Below are 13,694 nucleotides of genomic sequence, written 5' to 3' on the forward strand. Positions count from 1 at the left end.
CATGCTTTCATTCCACATACATTTGTTGTTCTTTTTCTAGTCCTTTAAATTATTGACATCCTAAAAACAGAAGGCCAGATTGTGAGTACCTCACTCATACTGGTAAGCAGTTACTTAGAGGAGTTGACCCAGTGTGGCAAGACTATTTCTGTAACTGCTTACCAGAGAGATTAAGTGGTTCATATTCTGGCCCCAAATTTTGCAAATAATGTTAAAGACAATCTTTAAAAGAAAAGAGGTAGGGGTTGTATTCATTTTTGCTTCTTTGTAATCTAAAGAAACAAGCAGGAAACAAAACACGTTGAATTTTTTAAAAATAACCTTCCAAGCTTCCTTTAAATATCACAAATTCAGGTCTTGTCTGCCCTGTTTTTCATGAAGGGCTCTGTGGACAACTGGAGATCTAGTAGCATTTATGACATGAATGAAATAAATCTGATTGAAAGGGAAGAGATTTTTATTCAGCCTATTTGAGACTTTTTTTTAAAGTTTGTTTTAATTAACATTTAACTCAAACACCTGAGTAGCACTTGTGAAGGAAGATGTCTTTGTTAAAGAGTCACCACCGTTGTTCCTTTAATTAAGGTCTGGGAAAGCTCATCAACTGTTAATTTTCACCATATGCATCTGGTAGCATCCATAAATGTGCTCCACAGACGCTATGGAAACACCTGATTGCTAAACAGCATATATATTTTCATGGCAGAAATTATCAGATCGTAATAGGACAGTCCAATTTCCTTTCCTTAGCATGCAAGCAAGTTTGTATTCCTGGAAGAAATACTGTGTTGGTTTTCTAGTGCCTTTTTTTTCTTTTAGAAGGGCTGTGGCAAACAACAAGGACTTATGTACACTTGAAATGTCATAGCAGTACAGCAGCAGTGCCACAGCTATGCCATAGTAGCGCTTCATTGTAGACATGACCTATGCCAATGAGAGGCGTTCTCCTATCAGCAATCCACTTCCCTGAGAGAGATTTCTTCTGTTGGCTAGCACTGTCTACAAAGTGGATTAGGCTGGCTTAACTATGTCTCTCAGGGGTGTGGATTTTTTACACTGAGTGGCATCTAATTTTCCAGTGTAGACCAGTCCCAAGAGAGTTTGCTGTTGCCTTGCTCTCTTGAACTAGAGTCAATTCTCAAGGCAGAGTTGCTCCGTGGAACCCAGGCATTGGTGTTGGACTGAGATCCCTGAAAGATGTGATTACCTGCATGTTGTTTGTGACCACCTCTGTTCCAGAACTTATGAACAGGTGTAAACAAAAACATTACACTAAGAATATACCCAAATTCCACATCAATTTCTCCTCCAATTGGAAACTGACCTGCAAGGCCTCAAAAATCTGTTTCTGCTTAGCAGAGGGGTGACTGTGTTAAGGCCCTATCCCTGCAATGAGCACCACAGTGTAACATGAAGGTACTAGGGGACAGTTTCAGGCAGCATGCGGTTTCCTGGGGGAACTGTTTGGAAGTGACACTTCCTGGAGAACTGTCTAAGAAGCCATGAAGGTGAAGAAGCCATGTTGTGAGCAGCCACAATAAAGCTGGAGTTTGTTAATTAACCCTGTATCAGAGTGTGATCTTATACGGCAGGAGACCCAGACACAATGAAGCATAAAACATGGTAGCAGTGATAATTAAGTCCTAAGCAGCAGGAGACACCATTCAGAGCTGCACTGCAGAGAGCAGAATACTTCTGTCAGTAGACAGCTTTACAAGAGAGGGTTGATAACAGAAAATGGAGGGGCTGAAGACTCCAGGGACATTAAACCTGCAAGCTAAGAATTTAGCTCAGGCATGGAAGAGCTGGAAAGGGAAATTTAACCTCAGCATAGATATTGCTATGGCAGATAAAAAGGATGCTGTGAAAAACAAAACTGGTTTTGGGACCTGACTGGAGAAAGGGGGAAAGAGATAGAGAGAGAGAGAGAAATGAGATTCTGTGTGTGGAAAATTTCCAACCTCGTTGCACCTTAGAAGCAACAATGGGCTGTTTTGATACTCACTGTAACCCTAGGAAGAAAGAAAGTGGTGGAAAGATATAATTTCTTTAGTTGGAATCAAGCAGCTGGGGAGGGCATAGATGAATATAGCACGGATTTAAAAGTGCTAGCAGCCAGTTGCAATTTTGGAAATTAAAAATTCATTGATAAAGAGACCAGATAGTGTGTGGGATATGACATTTGCAAGAAAAAGAGTGGTTGATGACAGAAGCTGACTTAACTTTAGGGAAAAGCTTGGAGATATGCAGAGCTATCCAAAGAGAGGATTAGAACCCTGGAAGGGCAGTCAGCAGAAACGGTCCATGCAATATAGGAGAGAAATGAAAATCAGATACAACAACATCAGTAGACGACAAGAGTACAGACACATGGAAGTACTGTGGCAGAAACAATCTGTAAGACAGAAAGAGAAGTGCCCTCCAGCTTACGGGAAAAAAGGCCACATCTGTGACAAATTAGTCATTTTGCAGCCAAGCATTTGTCCAGAGAGAAGAAAAACAAAATCCAAGGTACACACAGTAATTGAAGAGAGCAACAGTGAGTATGAGAACATTATATAGGTCACTGAACAAATGGTAAACACACTGCAAGAAGACCCTAAAAAGCACCAGAAATAGTGCATGCAGCCATGTTACTTGGGAATAAAGTGATATGATTTCAAGTAGATTACATAAACCTGATCAGTCTGGTGAACTCAGACATATAGTTGGAAGAGACTAACCTGCTATTAACCATATCACTTTAAAGCCTGTGAGGAAATGTAAAATTAAATTAAGAAATCCAAGGAACAAAAAGAAAGTGAATTTTGTGGTCACAAGTTCCAGAGGGGGTAGCCGTGTTAGTCTGTAGACAGCAAAAACAACGAGAATCCTGTAGCACCTTAAAGACTAACACATTTCTGCGGGCATAAGCTTTCATGGGCTGCAACCCACTTCGTCAGATGCATGAAATGGAAATCACAGATAGGAGGTATATATATACACAACCAAGGGTAAGAAACAACAGTGGGGAGGGCAAGTGCTAACAAAGTCAATTCAGTTAGAGTAGATGAGGCCTATTCACAACCGTTTATAAGAAGGTGAGAATGTGTGAACAGTGACAATTACTTCTTGTAATGAGATAACCATTCCAAGTCCCTATTCAGACCCAGTCTGATTCTGTCAAGTTTGCATATGAGTTCCAGCTCTGCAGTTTCTCGCTGAAGTTTGTTTTTGAATTTCTTTTGCAGAAGTATGGCAACTTTTAAGTCAGCTATAGAGTGTCCTGGGAGGTTGAAGTGCTCTCCGACTGGTTTATGGATGTTATTATTTTTTATGTCTGATTTGTGTCCATTTATTCTTTTGCGTAGTGACAGTCCAGTTTGGCCAATGTACGTGGCAGAGGGGCATTGCTGACCCATGATGGCATATATTACATTAGTAGATGTGCAGGTGAATGAGTTCCTGATGGTGTGGCTGATGTGGTTAGGATCTGTGATGGTGTCACTAGAGTCGATGTGCGGGCAGAGTTGGTAATGGGGTTTGTTGCAGGGATAGGTTCCTGGGTTAGTGTTCTTGTTGTATGGTGTACTGTTCCTGGTGAGTAACATCCATAAACCAGTCGGAGAGCACTTCAATCTCCCAGGACACTCTGTAGCGGACTTGAAAGTTGCCATACTTCTACAAAATAACTTCAAAAACAGACTTCAGCCAGAAACTGCAGAGCTGGAACTCATCTGCAAACTTGATACAATCAGACTGGGTCTGAATAGGGAATTGGAATGGTTATCTCATTACAAGAAGTAATTGTCACTGTTCACACATTCTCACCTTCTTATAAACGGTTGTGAATAGTCCTCATCTACTCTAACTGAATTGACTTTGTTAGCACTTGCCCTCCCCACTGTTGTTTCTTACCCTTGGATGTATGTATATAGATATAGACATAGATACACACTCCTCCTATCTGTGATTTCCATTTCATGCACCTGACGAAGTGGGTTGCAGCCCACGAAAGCTTATGCCTGCAGAAATGTGTTAGTCTTTAAGGTGCTACAGGATTCTCGTTGTTTTTGTGGTCACAGATGAGACAGCAGTATCACTTCTAGGCAGCAAAGCTGCCCAAGCCATGAACCTGATAAAAATACAGTTCCAAAACAGAATGAAAGTGGACAGTGGGGTGAGTGAAGGTACCTGGGATGTTGCTATGAGATGGGATGATAAAGAGGGAGTAGAGACATACGATGGCCAGACAGTGTTTATAAAATAGAGATTGACACCAGTGTGAAGCCAGTTAAATTGTCAAAAAGAAAAGTACCTGTTACGTTACTACAGCCACTGAAAGACAAACTGCAGAGCCTACAGAACTATGGAATCATACAGCCTGTAGAGAACAGCACAGACTGGATAAGCAATCTTGTGGTGGTAAGAAAGCCATTCAGAAAACTAAGACCATTGGACCCACTAAACAAAGCTTTGAAACCGAACCATTGAGGATAAATAACCAGCTCTGTCTAAATGAGACTTTCTGTAGTATATGATGTAAAAAAAAATGGATTCTGGCATGTTGAACTGGATGAAGAATCCAGTTACTAGACAACCTTTGCAACTCCATCTGGGCGATATTGCTGATTATGGATGCCACTGTGAATCAGTCCAGCACCAGAGGTATTCCAGAGCAGACTGATCCAAGCATTGGGGGCCTGATGTGAATCCGGACAATGGCAGATGGGGTCTTGATAGTGGGAGAGGGTGATGATTCAGAACAAACACAAAGATCATGAGTACAAATTATAATAAATTTTACAGAGATGCAGAGAAAAGATTATTAAATTGAATGTAGATAAACTCAGGATGAGAGTAACCAAGGTGCCATCCATTGGACATTCATTGACCTCTGAAGGACTGAAAGTAGACCCAAAGAAAGCGAGGGCAATTAGAGAAATGGCAAGACCCAGGGATGTTAAAGGAGTCCAAAGATTCCTGGAAATGGTCAATTTAGTAAAGTTTTACAAGCATCTGTCTGAAAGCTGTGAGATCCTGAAACAGCTGATCCATCAGGTATCTCGTTGTAAGTAGATTGACCAACATGAGCAAGCATTCCAGAAAATCAGAGAGATGATTGGGAAGGCTTCCATTTTGAAATATTACAATGCAGAGCAACCCCTGATGCTGCCATTTGATGCATCTGAATCGGGCCTAGGGGCTACCATGCTGCAAGGGTTCACAAGCAGAGCACTGTTTGTGACAGAGAAGGGCAATGCTCCAGTTAAAAAAAAAGATTTGTTAGCAATACTCTTTGGAATAGAAAAATTTCCCCAATCCACTTAACAGTCGCACCATGGACATGCAGCCTGATCATAACCCTTTCAAAAGCATTAGGAGAAAGCCATTAGTCAGTGCACCAAAGCGCTTACAGAGGATGATGCAACTGCAGTGGTACAATGGACAAATCAAATATGACTTGGTGTTGGCAGACACCTTAAACCATGCATACCTGGCAGAACCCTGCAAGGAGGGATCTGAAGAAGCTCAGGTGGAAGCAATAAGTATAGTACAGTACTTACCTCTCTCAGAAGAAAGGCGGAGAGAAATACAGACCAAGACAGAATGCTACAGACACTGAAACTCATGATCCTACAAGGATGGCCAGCAACAAAAGACAAAGTACCTAAAGAAATAACACTGTTCTTTCAGATAAGAGACAAGTTGGGTGTACAGAATGGCATTATATTTCAGGGAGAAAGAGCAGTTATGCACCAGCTCCTAGGAATGAAATTATGCAGAAAAGTTCATTCATCATAACTGGGAATTGAAAGTTTCTTAAGGTGAGCCTCAGAGACTATATACTTGCCAGGAATGAATGAGCAATTAGAGGCATTCATGGAAAAGTGTGATGTATGCAGATCATGGGAAGACTGTTAATTTGAAAAGACTCTGTGGCAACACAAAGTTCCAGAAATCCCATGGGTAAAGGTGGGAGTGGATCTTTTTACCTTTGGAGATAAAAGATACATGATCGCGGTAGACTATTTTTCCAATCTCTGGGATATGACTACCAGACACAGGATCTAGAATAGTCAGATGAAAGGTGAAAGTGTACTTTGCATGGTATGGGATTCCAGACATCATGTCTGCTGATAACAGACTACAGTGTTTCAGGAGAGTTCCGGAAGTTCAGTAAGGACTGGGATTATGATCACACAACATCTTCACCCGGGGTAATCTCAAAGCAACAGGAAAGTGGAATCAGCAGTAAAAACTACTAAGAAACTGTTGGAAAAAAAAAAAGCAAAAACTGCAGAGGCTGACCCATACTTAGCACTACTAGATCACAAGAGTACTCCCTCATAAGGCCTAAATTCTAGTCTGGCCTAAAGAGTGATGAGCTGGAGAATGAAGACATTCTTGTGGACAAGCAGAAAGTTGTTAGAGCCAGGGTACTCAGGTGCTTGGTGAACTATGGAGAAACCAACAAAAAAGACGCATTTTACAGCAACAGATCTGCAAGAGATCTGTCAGATCTGTGACCGGGTGATAAAGCGCATATATGACCATTAACAAACCAGGATAAATTCTGGCACAAAGCTACTGCGCTGCAACCAGGAACCCAAAGATCATATCAAGTGCATATGGACAATGGACAGAGAGTGAGGTGAAACCATAGGCATCTCAGGAAAATAAACAAAAACCTCTATGGACAGTACAGACAATACATAGCTTAGTGCTCTACAGCTGGAGAATCCTGAGCTAGAGTTGTTGGAAGCAGACAATGTCAGTGCAATGCCTGAGGAAAGACAAGAGGAAGAACGTGTCTTGATGGAGATGCCAACAACATCAGAGACTGTGTTTGACCAGACTGAAGGAAGACAGCACCAGGCAGGCACCAGTGAACTAGCAGAGGGTGGATTATTAAGAGACCTGGTCTGTGATAGACTTCCAAGTTGTACAGGTCTATAGCTAGACAAACTGAAAAGATGATGAATGCAGTAACCACAAGAATGATTAGCATCTAAAAGGAATAGTAGATTACATTATCAGTTATAGCTGGGATGTTAGACAGTTTTCTTTAAAAGAGAAGGAATGTAACAATATGAAAGTGCTAGCAGACACTTTCAGGCAGCATACGGTTCCTGGGGTGAATTGTAGGGAAGTGACACCTCCTGGAAAACCGGCTCAGAAGCCATGAAGCCATGTTGGAAGCAGTCACAATAAATCTGGAGTTTGTTAATTAACGCTCTGTCAGAGTGAGATTTTATACAGCAGAAGATCTGGACACAAAGGAGCAGGAACAGAGGCCATGAGGAGTTCAGTGTAGAACTGGGGCTTAAATTAGATGTAATGGAGTCATAAAAGAAAGACAAACACTGTGGAGTGGGGTGATTTGCAAGGTGAGACAGGACGAGTGACAGTGATAGTGATATCTGAGACCTCAAACACACCCAGGGCAGACCAGATTTGAAAGCTCTGATATTTTTAAGGTAATAACAAGCAAGATAAAACCAAAAAACACTAAACCAAAACCCCTTCCAGGCCTTTTCTATGCAACATAAACATGCAAAAAAGGGCATGAGCACAATTTTTTTCCCTTTGCAGGTAACCTTTAAAGAAATAAGCTTCATATCACTGCAAACTTCATCTGCTATTAGTATTTGTGTGTCCCTCTTTTAGGATTTTTGTCATACACTGAAAAGGTCAGTGACATACATTTAGGTCTTAAAGGGTGAAAACTATGGGACTGCACACCAAATTACAAAAAAGCAGTGTTGCAATGCTCCCTCAGGTTTTCACATGCACATGTACTGTTTGCAGTTTGATATTTAGGGCCCAATTCGGCCCTCAGGCAAGAACAAGAGTAGTTTGAAAAATGACTTGACTGTACTTTGTTGTGAGCTGAATAAACTGCTATCCTTCCAACAACTGCAAAATTCTATCTGCATTTCTGATACAAGAATTCCAAGGGGGCAGAGGGCAAAAACGTATTTTTTCCATGGTGAGGAAACATAATGCCCTAAAACAGTCCACCACATGAAAACTGCTATACTTAAGTCACTTGCAAGTGGATACATTTATTCTAAACTTAGGTGGATGAACTGATTTTCCTACAGACTGGAGATGCATAGCTAGTAGGAAGCCAACGGACAACACATTTTTACAAGTACTAGGTTGGATTTGGCTCTCTTTTATACCCATCCAAACTGAACAACGCCAATCATTAGATCAATTCAGGAACACAAATGCAGAATGTAAATTATATATCTAAATTGTTATGGCAAATAATGGCTTGCACATTAGGAGTCATTGATGTATAACCACGCATTGAAATTGCCTTAGAAAGAGGCAAAAATGCCATGCCGCATCCAACTCCAGAGAATCATTGAGGATATGATGAGGGTTAAAGCACTCTCCTTTGTGTGACTGTTGAAGCACTGAGATTACTTTGTATTGCAAAGCAGCTGCAAAAAAGAAGGGTAGATGCCCAAGTTCACTTTTCTAGGCCACATGGTCTCAGTGAGCAGCCTTGGACTAGGGGTTTTCCAGGTGAAAAGTGCAGGGGCTGAGGCAGGAAAGGAGGCAGAGATTTTTATCGAGCAGTTAGACTTGTATGAGGCCTTGCAGGTACGGATTGCTTCCATTTGTACAACTGGGGCAGCAGGTCTAGGCTTGCCCAAAACTAAAGGCTCTCCCTTCAGCTAAGGGGGAGGAATCACTAAGCCCAGGCTACAGGTAAGTGCATGGGCCAACGACAGGAATGAGAATGGAGGTTGTCACTTTCTGGGGCTCAGTCCAGACCAGCAAAGGGTTGTTTGCTCCTTTAAACATACAATACCCAGCAGTTTGCCACATTTACTGGAGTTAACATTCACTTTACATCAAACACGTAACTGGGTTGGCTGAGGCTGAAAGTAAAGCAAGTTTATTAACAAAAGAAGATTATCCTGTACACTTGAAGACTGAGTTAGAAATGGTTACAAGCAAATAAAAGAGGAAACACTTTTTGAAGGCTAAGACTCAACAAAACAAGCTACAACCTTTGTTCAAGGTAGTTTCCTTACCAATCTATCTTCCAGCACAAGGCTGACTCACCCTCTGGTCAGGATCTCCCATGACATCCAAAAGTGCTTGGTTCCTTTGTCTTCTTAGGTGAAAGCTAACCTGGGGTTCTTTGCCCTTCCTTTTATAGTCCAGATTATAGTCCAGATTTATAGTCCAAATAGATTCTTCTGAAGATTTCCTGCCAGAGTGAAATTCATTCAAGCTGTGAGGAAGGCAACATGGAATCTCCTGTTGAAGGAAGTTCCATGCTGGTTTCTTCTCCTGCTGGTGTTTGCTAAAATGCAAACTGATCCATTTCCTGCAATCTCCTCCTCCTGCTGTCTCAATGGTCCTGTTTACTTTCTATTCAATTTGCATTCCCATTTTCTCAATGTACCTTGGAGACCCCTTCAAGGTGGCAGATTCCTTTGTCTAGGGTGAGGTAACTTTAGCGCTGCCTGGCCGACTTTGAGAATGTGATTTCCAATATGTTCGTAATTTTGAATCTGTCCTCCATACGTATACCACACATTAATATTAATGATCAGTGTGTTATTAGTTTTTTATTGCTATCTTACATGACACCTTTTGGGTACATGTATGATGTTAGTGAGTTGGGGTACATTCAGCTGGTGAGCCCAGCTGATTCACTACCAGATACCAATGAGCACTTTCCCCTCTTGTATTAGGATGCTGTTAGGGTCACAGGTCAATGGTTGAAAGTCAGGCAACCAGAGGGGACACTAAGTAGAGACCACTGGACAGCACCCACTGCTCCTTAAAGGCACCTAAGGAGTCAGTGAGCACTGCCCAGTCATGATCGAATGAGGGAACAGAAGTAGGCCCCACAGTGGCAGAGTACCCTTACTCCAGGAGGGGGAAGCTGGAGAGGGTAACGGCTGGCCATCTTGGCCAGTGACAGGAGGCAGTTGACGAGGAGGATCTATGACTTGGTAGGGCCACAGATGGGGTGTGCATAGATCAGCAGATGTAGGGAAAAGTGCAGCCAGAAACTCAGTAAGAGGTTCTGGTGGATCTGGAAGAGGGTACAGACTGCTTCTGGAGACAGGGCAGGAGTGCTGTGCTCCTGTTTGAGGAAACAGAATTTGTGTACATTTTGTGAACAAACTAATTACATACCATGAGAACTTACCCTGACTCTTCTCCAAATGGGAAACCAATCTGCAGCAAAGGGAGTAACAAAATAGATAGATAGTAACAATATATATCTTCTACTTACATTTTTCTTTTTTTACAGATCTAATCTACAGAACTCTTATGAATTGAAATCAGTTACACTTGGGTCAAATCTCTGCAGTTCTTACTCAGAAAAAATTCCCATTACCTTCCCATTGACTGCAGTAATGGGCTGTCATACTCCTGATCAAGCGCCCCCTGCTGGACATTTACCAGCCTGCTGTGGTGGGGCACCATTACACTGGACATATATGCTCTCTCAAGCTTCCAGAGTCTGAGCAGAGTACAGGCATGGCCTCTGAGTCTCCAGGCACACACTCAGAGTACAGAACCTTTATCTAATATCTCCCTCTGAAAGCTAAGACCTGCAGTCCAACTGCATAGGCCCAGAAACCAGTGCCAGTTTCCTCAGTCTCCCTAGTAGCTTAAGCACATGCTTCCCCAGAGCTCCAACCTCCTGGGGCACTCTGGTTTACAGTTTACCTCTCCAGGGGCACATGGTAGTTGAAGCACAAAAAACACATACTTTGAAAAAGTATTCCCAAACCAATCACTCTTTGCTTAAGACAGCACTAGAAATATACAGATCCAGACAAAACAATAAAATCTCTATATGTTATTTCCTGCCTCAGTTTCCTCACCACTCGAGCATTCTTTAGGATTTGATCAGAGTCCTGTATCATGTCCAGGATCACCCTCCTGAAGCTCATGGCTTCTCTTCTAAATCTAGAATCCGAGTCTTTTTCTCTGACTTCTGCAGTCAGTGTCCTTCCATTCACTAAAATGGCCGGTGAGAGACCTTTCCTTTTGTAACTGCCAGGCCCCTTTTTCAGGTGATCCCCAATCAGCCCCATCATTTGCTGAAAGTGCCACACCAGGAGATCAGTTACATAGTTACCAGTCCACCTGGCAGAACCAGTTTTCTTACTTTGACCACTTCCCTTAGTATAGCCCTTATATTGCCCAGGCAGACCTATTCAAACATCAATTAAGTCCACTCACCCAACCCAGACGTTCCTATGTGGCGCATGCATGCACGCGCACACACTAGTTCATTCCCCACCCCCAGCAAGTGTCTCTAGAAAGAAGTTTACCTCCTGAGATCAGGTAACAAGCAGCACAAGATTAAACAGGTAAACCAAGTCATACATATTATTCATAAAAATAATGCAGACATTTCCTACATTTTCTACATAGGCTAACTATAAGAAGGAAGAATAGAGCTCTGGTATTACCAAACCCAAACATATTGTTTACATTTGATCTAGGTACTATGGTAATTTGGACAGAAAATATAACAACAATATTTTTAACACAAGCCCCTCATATATGACAAATCTCTTGCAAAACAAATAAATTTTTTTTAAAAAAATCTAGCCTGTAGACTTCTTGGTTTTAAAGTACTATTTACACAGCACTTTTGGTGGGCTGGGCGCCTCACAGAACAAACAAAAATATAGGACCTTACCTCAAGCAGCGTACAATTTAAATATTATTAGCTGCCTAAATCCGAGGCCAGGTCTACATTACAGAATTAGGTCAACCTAAGGCAGCTTTCTAATCCATCATGAAAGAAATTTTCAGATTATGTGTTGTAACTTGATCTTTCACCACTAACATAAATGAGCTGATGCTAAACTACAGGCGTTAAGATGAACATTTAAAAGTTTGCCAAGGGGAAAAGTAGTATTAGAGAGAAAGTATGTGCATTAATTAACAAATGAAGGAGGGGATGAAATTACTGATAGCTCAAAAATAGCTGAGATACCAAAAAACTTTTTAAAAATGTTTTAAAATTTTAAAAAAAAAAAACCCTCTTTAAAAAAATCACTATCTAGTGTGCAATTAAATGTTAGCAGCATGGATCTATAACGAACAAATTTTGGCAGTGAATCTTACAGACTGTTCAGACTAGCTTAGGTTTAAGTGCACTCAAGGTTTGATATAAATAGTTATGATAAATACAAAAGAGTAAGTTGGAAGGAGGCTTCTAGTGTGTTGCTGTAAGGATTTGAGAGTAAACATCACTTCAATGAAATACACTGAGGTACTCAAGTTTATGAAACTCCACCCCCCTCGGAAATATTAAAGAGTAAGTACAACATGAGCTAAGATTACTCACCAGTTGGAAGAGAAGGACATACAGCACAGCAGACACACAGCTACAAAATGGCTGCTTGAGGGCAACAGTTGCTTTTATCTGCACATATAAAGGACCAGCAACTCCTCAAAAGGTATTCTGGGGAAAAGGTCCTATTAAAAGTGCAACCCTGGGGGAGATTTGGTCAAGATCAAGGTATTCACTGCATTTATGTGTAACAGCCTATATGGACCTACCTGGTAACCTGACCCAAAGCCCACTATAGGCAAAGGAAAGATTCTCACAGACAAGTGTGATTAAATGGAAGAATAAATGGCCACACTGGGGTACTGCCATTCACTAAAAAATTAGAGAGGGGAAAAATGGGAAAGTTTTAAGTGTAATTTAAACAATATTTGTGGTATGACAGCACTTGCTTATTTCTTCTTAGCAGGGAAAGATTCCAGGTGGTCATTCTTCAATGCTGCTCTTGCAGCCTGAAACTTCCAAAGCTGGGCTGTCTGTGAGGATAATTATCCCCTGCATGTGCCTGGGGCAGCAGCCCTGTGTCTACTGGAGTCACCAGGAGATGGCTCCTACCTCTAAACATGTTAACATGTGAAGGTGAGGGACAGATCATGATGAAATCTGCAGTGTCTTCAGACCTAAGCACAGATCTTAGGAGCTTGCCTTGCTTCCTGCCACCAGCTGAGTGTGTTTGTTTTAGTCAAGATTGAAAAAATGCTGCAGAGGCTCCCAGCCCTGCTATTGGCTCTGCCACAGCTCTGCATTCTTGGCTGAGCAAAGGCTAGGCCAGTGAGGAAAGGGGGAAAAGAAGCAAGCAACATCACTGCTTCTGGCTGGTGAGGGAAGGGGAGTGGGGAAGAGGAGCAAGCAACGTTGCTGAATCCAGCTGTTATGAAAATTAAGGGGGGGGGGGGTTCTGTCCCCCCTGCCATAACTAAATGGTGCCCAGCATTGACAGCCCAGCCTGTGAGCCCACTGCCCCCCCCTCCCCCCCCAGGCAGTCAGCACCCAGTAGCAGAGCTCCACAGGGAGCCAACACTCCAGGCTCAGTGACTAGCAGTAGGGATCTGCACAGAGCTACCAGCCTGGACTGTCAGCACCCGGCAGCAGAGTTCACAGCTGAGGGCTCTGCATGCCAGCTCGGACTATGAGCTCCCCACACTGCTCCACTTAAGTCAGTGCAAGCTCTCCTGGTGAGGACGCACACCATGGGCAGAAGGAGGACAGCATGGCCATGAAAAACTGCAGTAATTACTGTGGTGGCTGTAAGTCGATGTAACATAGGCTGACTTAATTGTGTCGTCTAGACCAGGCCTAAATTAAATGTGGATGCGGGGGAGTCATTGCCATGGGTTTTTTTATTGCAGTGTAGACA

General features: G+C 42.2%; 1 long non-coding RNA gene across 2 annotated transcripts in view; it reads right to left on the reverse strand.

The window, feature by feature from the left end:
• LOC137162800 (uncharacterized) overlaps positions 1–12,383 on the reverse strand; it is a 40,265-nt gene extending 27,882 nt beyond the window's left edge. For both annotated transcript variants that reach the window (XR_010922499.1, XR_010922498.1), the window contains exons 1-2: positions 12,335–12,383; positions 9,067–9,214 (exon numbers count right to left, since the gene is read on the reverse strand). This is a non-coding gene — a long non-coding RNA (uncharacterized lncRNA). The remainder of the gene's footprint in view (positions 1–9,066; positions 9,215–12,334) is intronic.
• Positions 12,384–13,694: the final 1,311 nt, after the last annotated feature.

The sequence above is a fragment of the Emydura macquarii genome, unplaced genomic scaffold (assembly GCF_026122565.2).
Source record: "Emydura macquarii macquarii isolate MOO-44397 ecotype Brisbane River unplaced genomic scaffold, CSIRO-AGI_Emac_v2 contig_2473, whole genome shotgun sequence".
NCBI lineage: Eukaryota > Metazoa > Chordata > Testudines > Chelidae > Emydura > Emydura macquarii.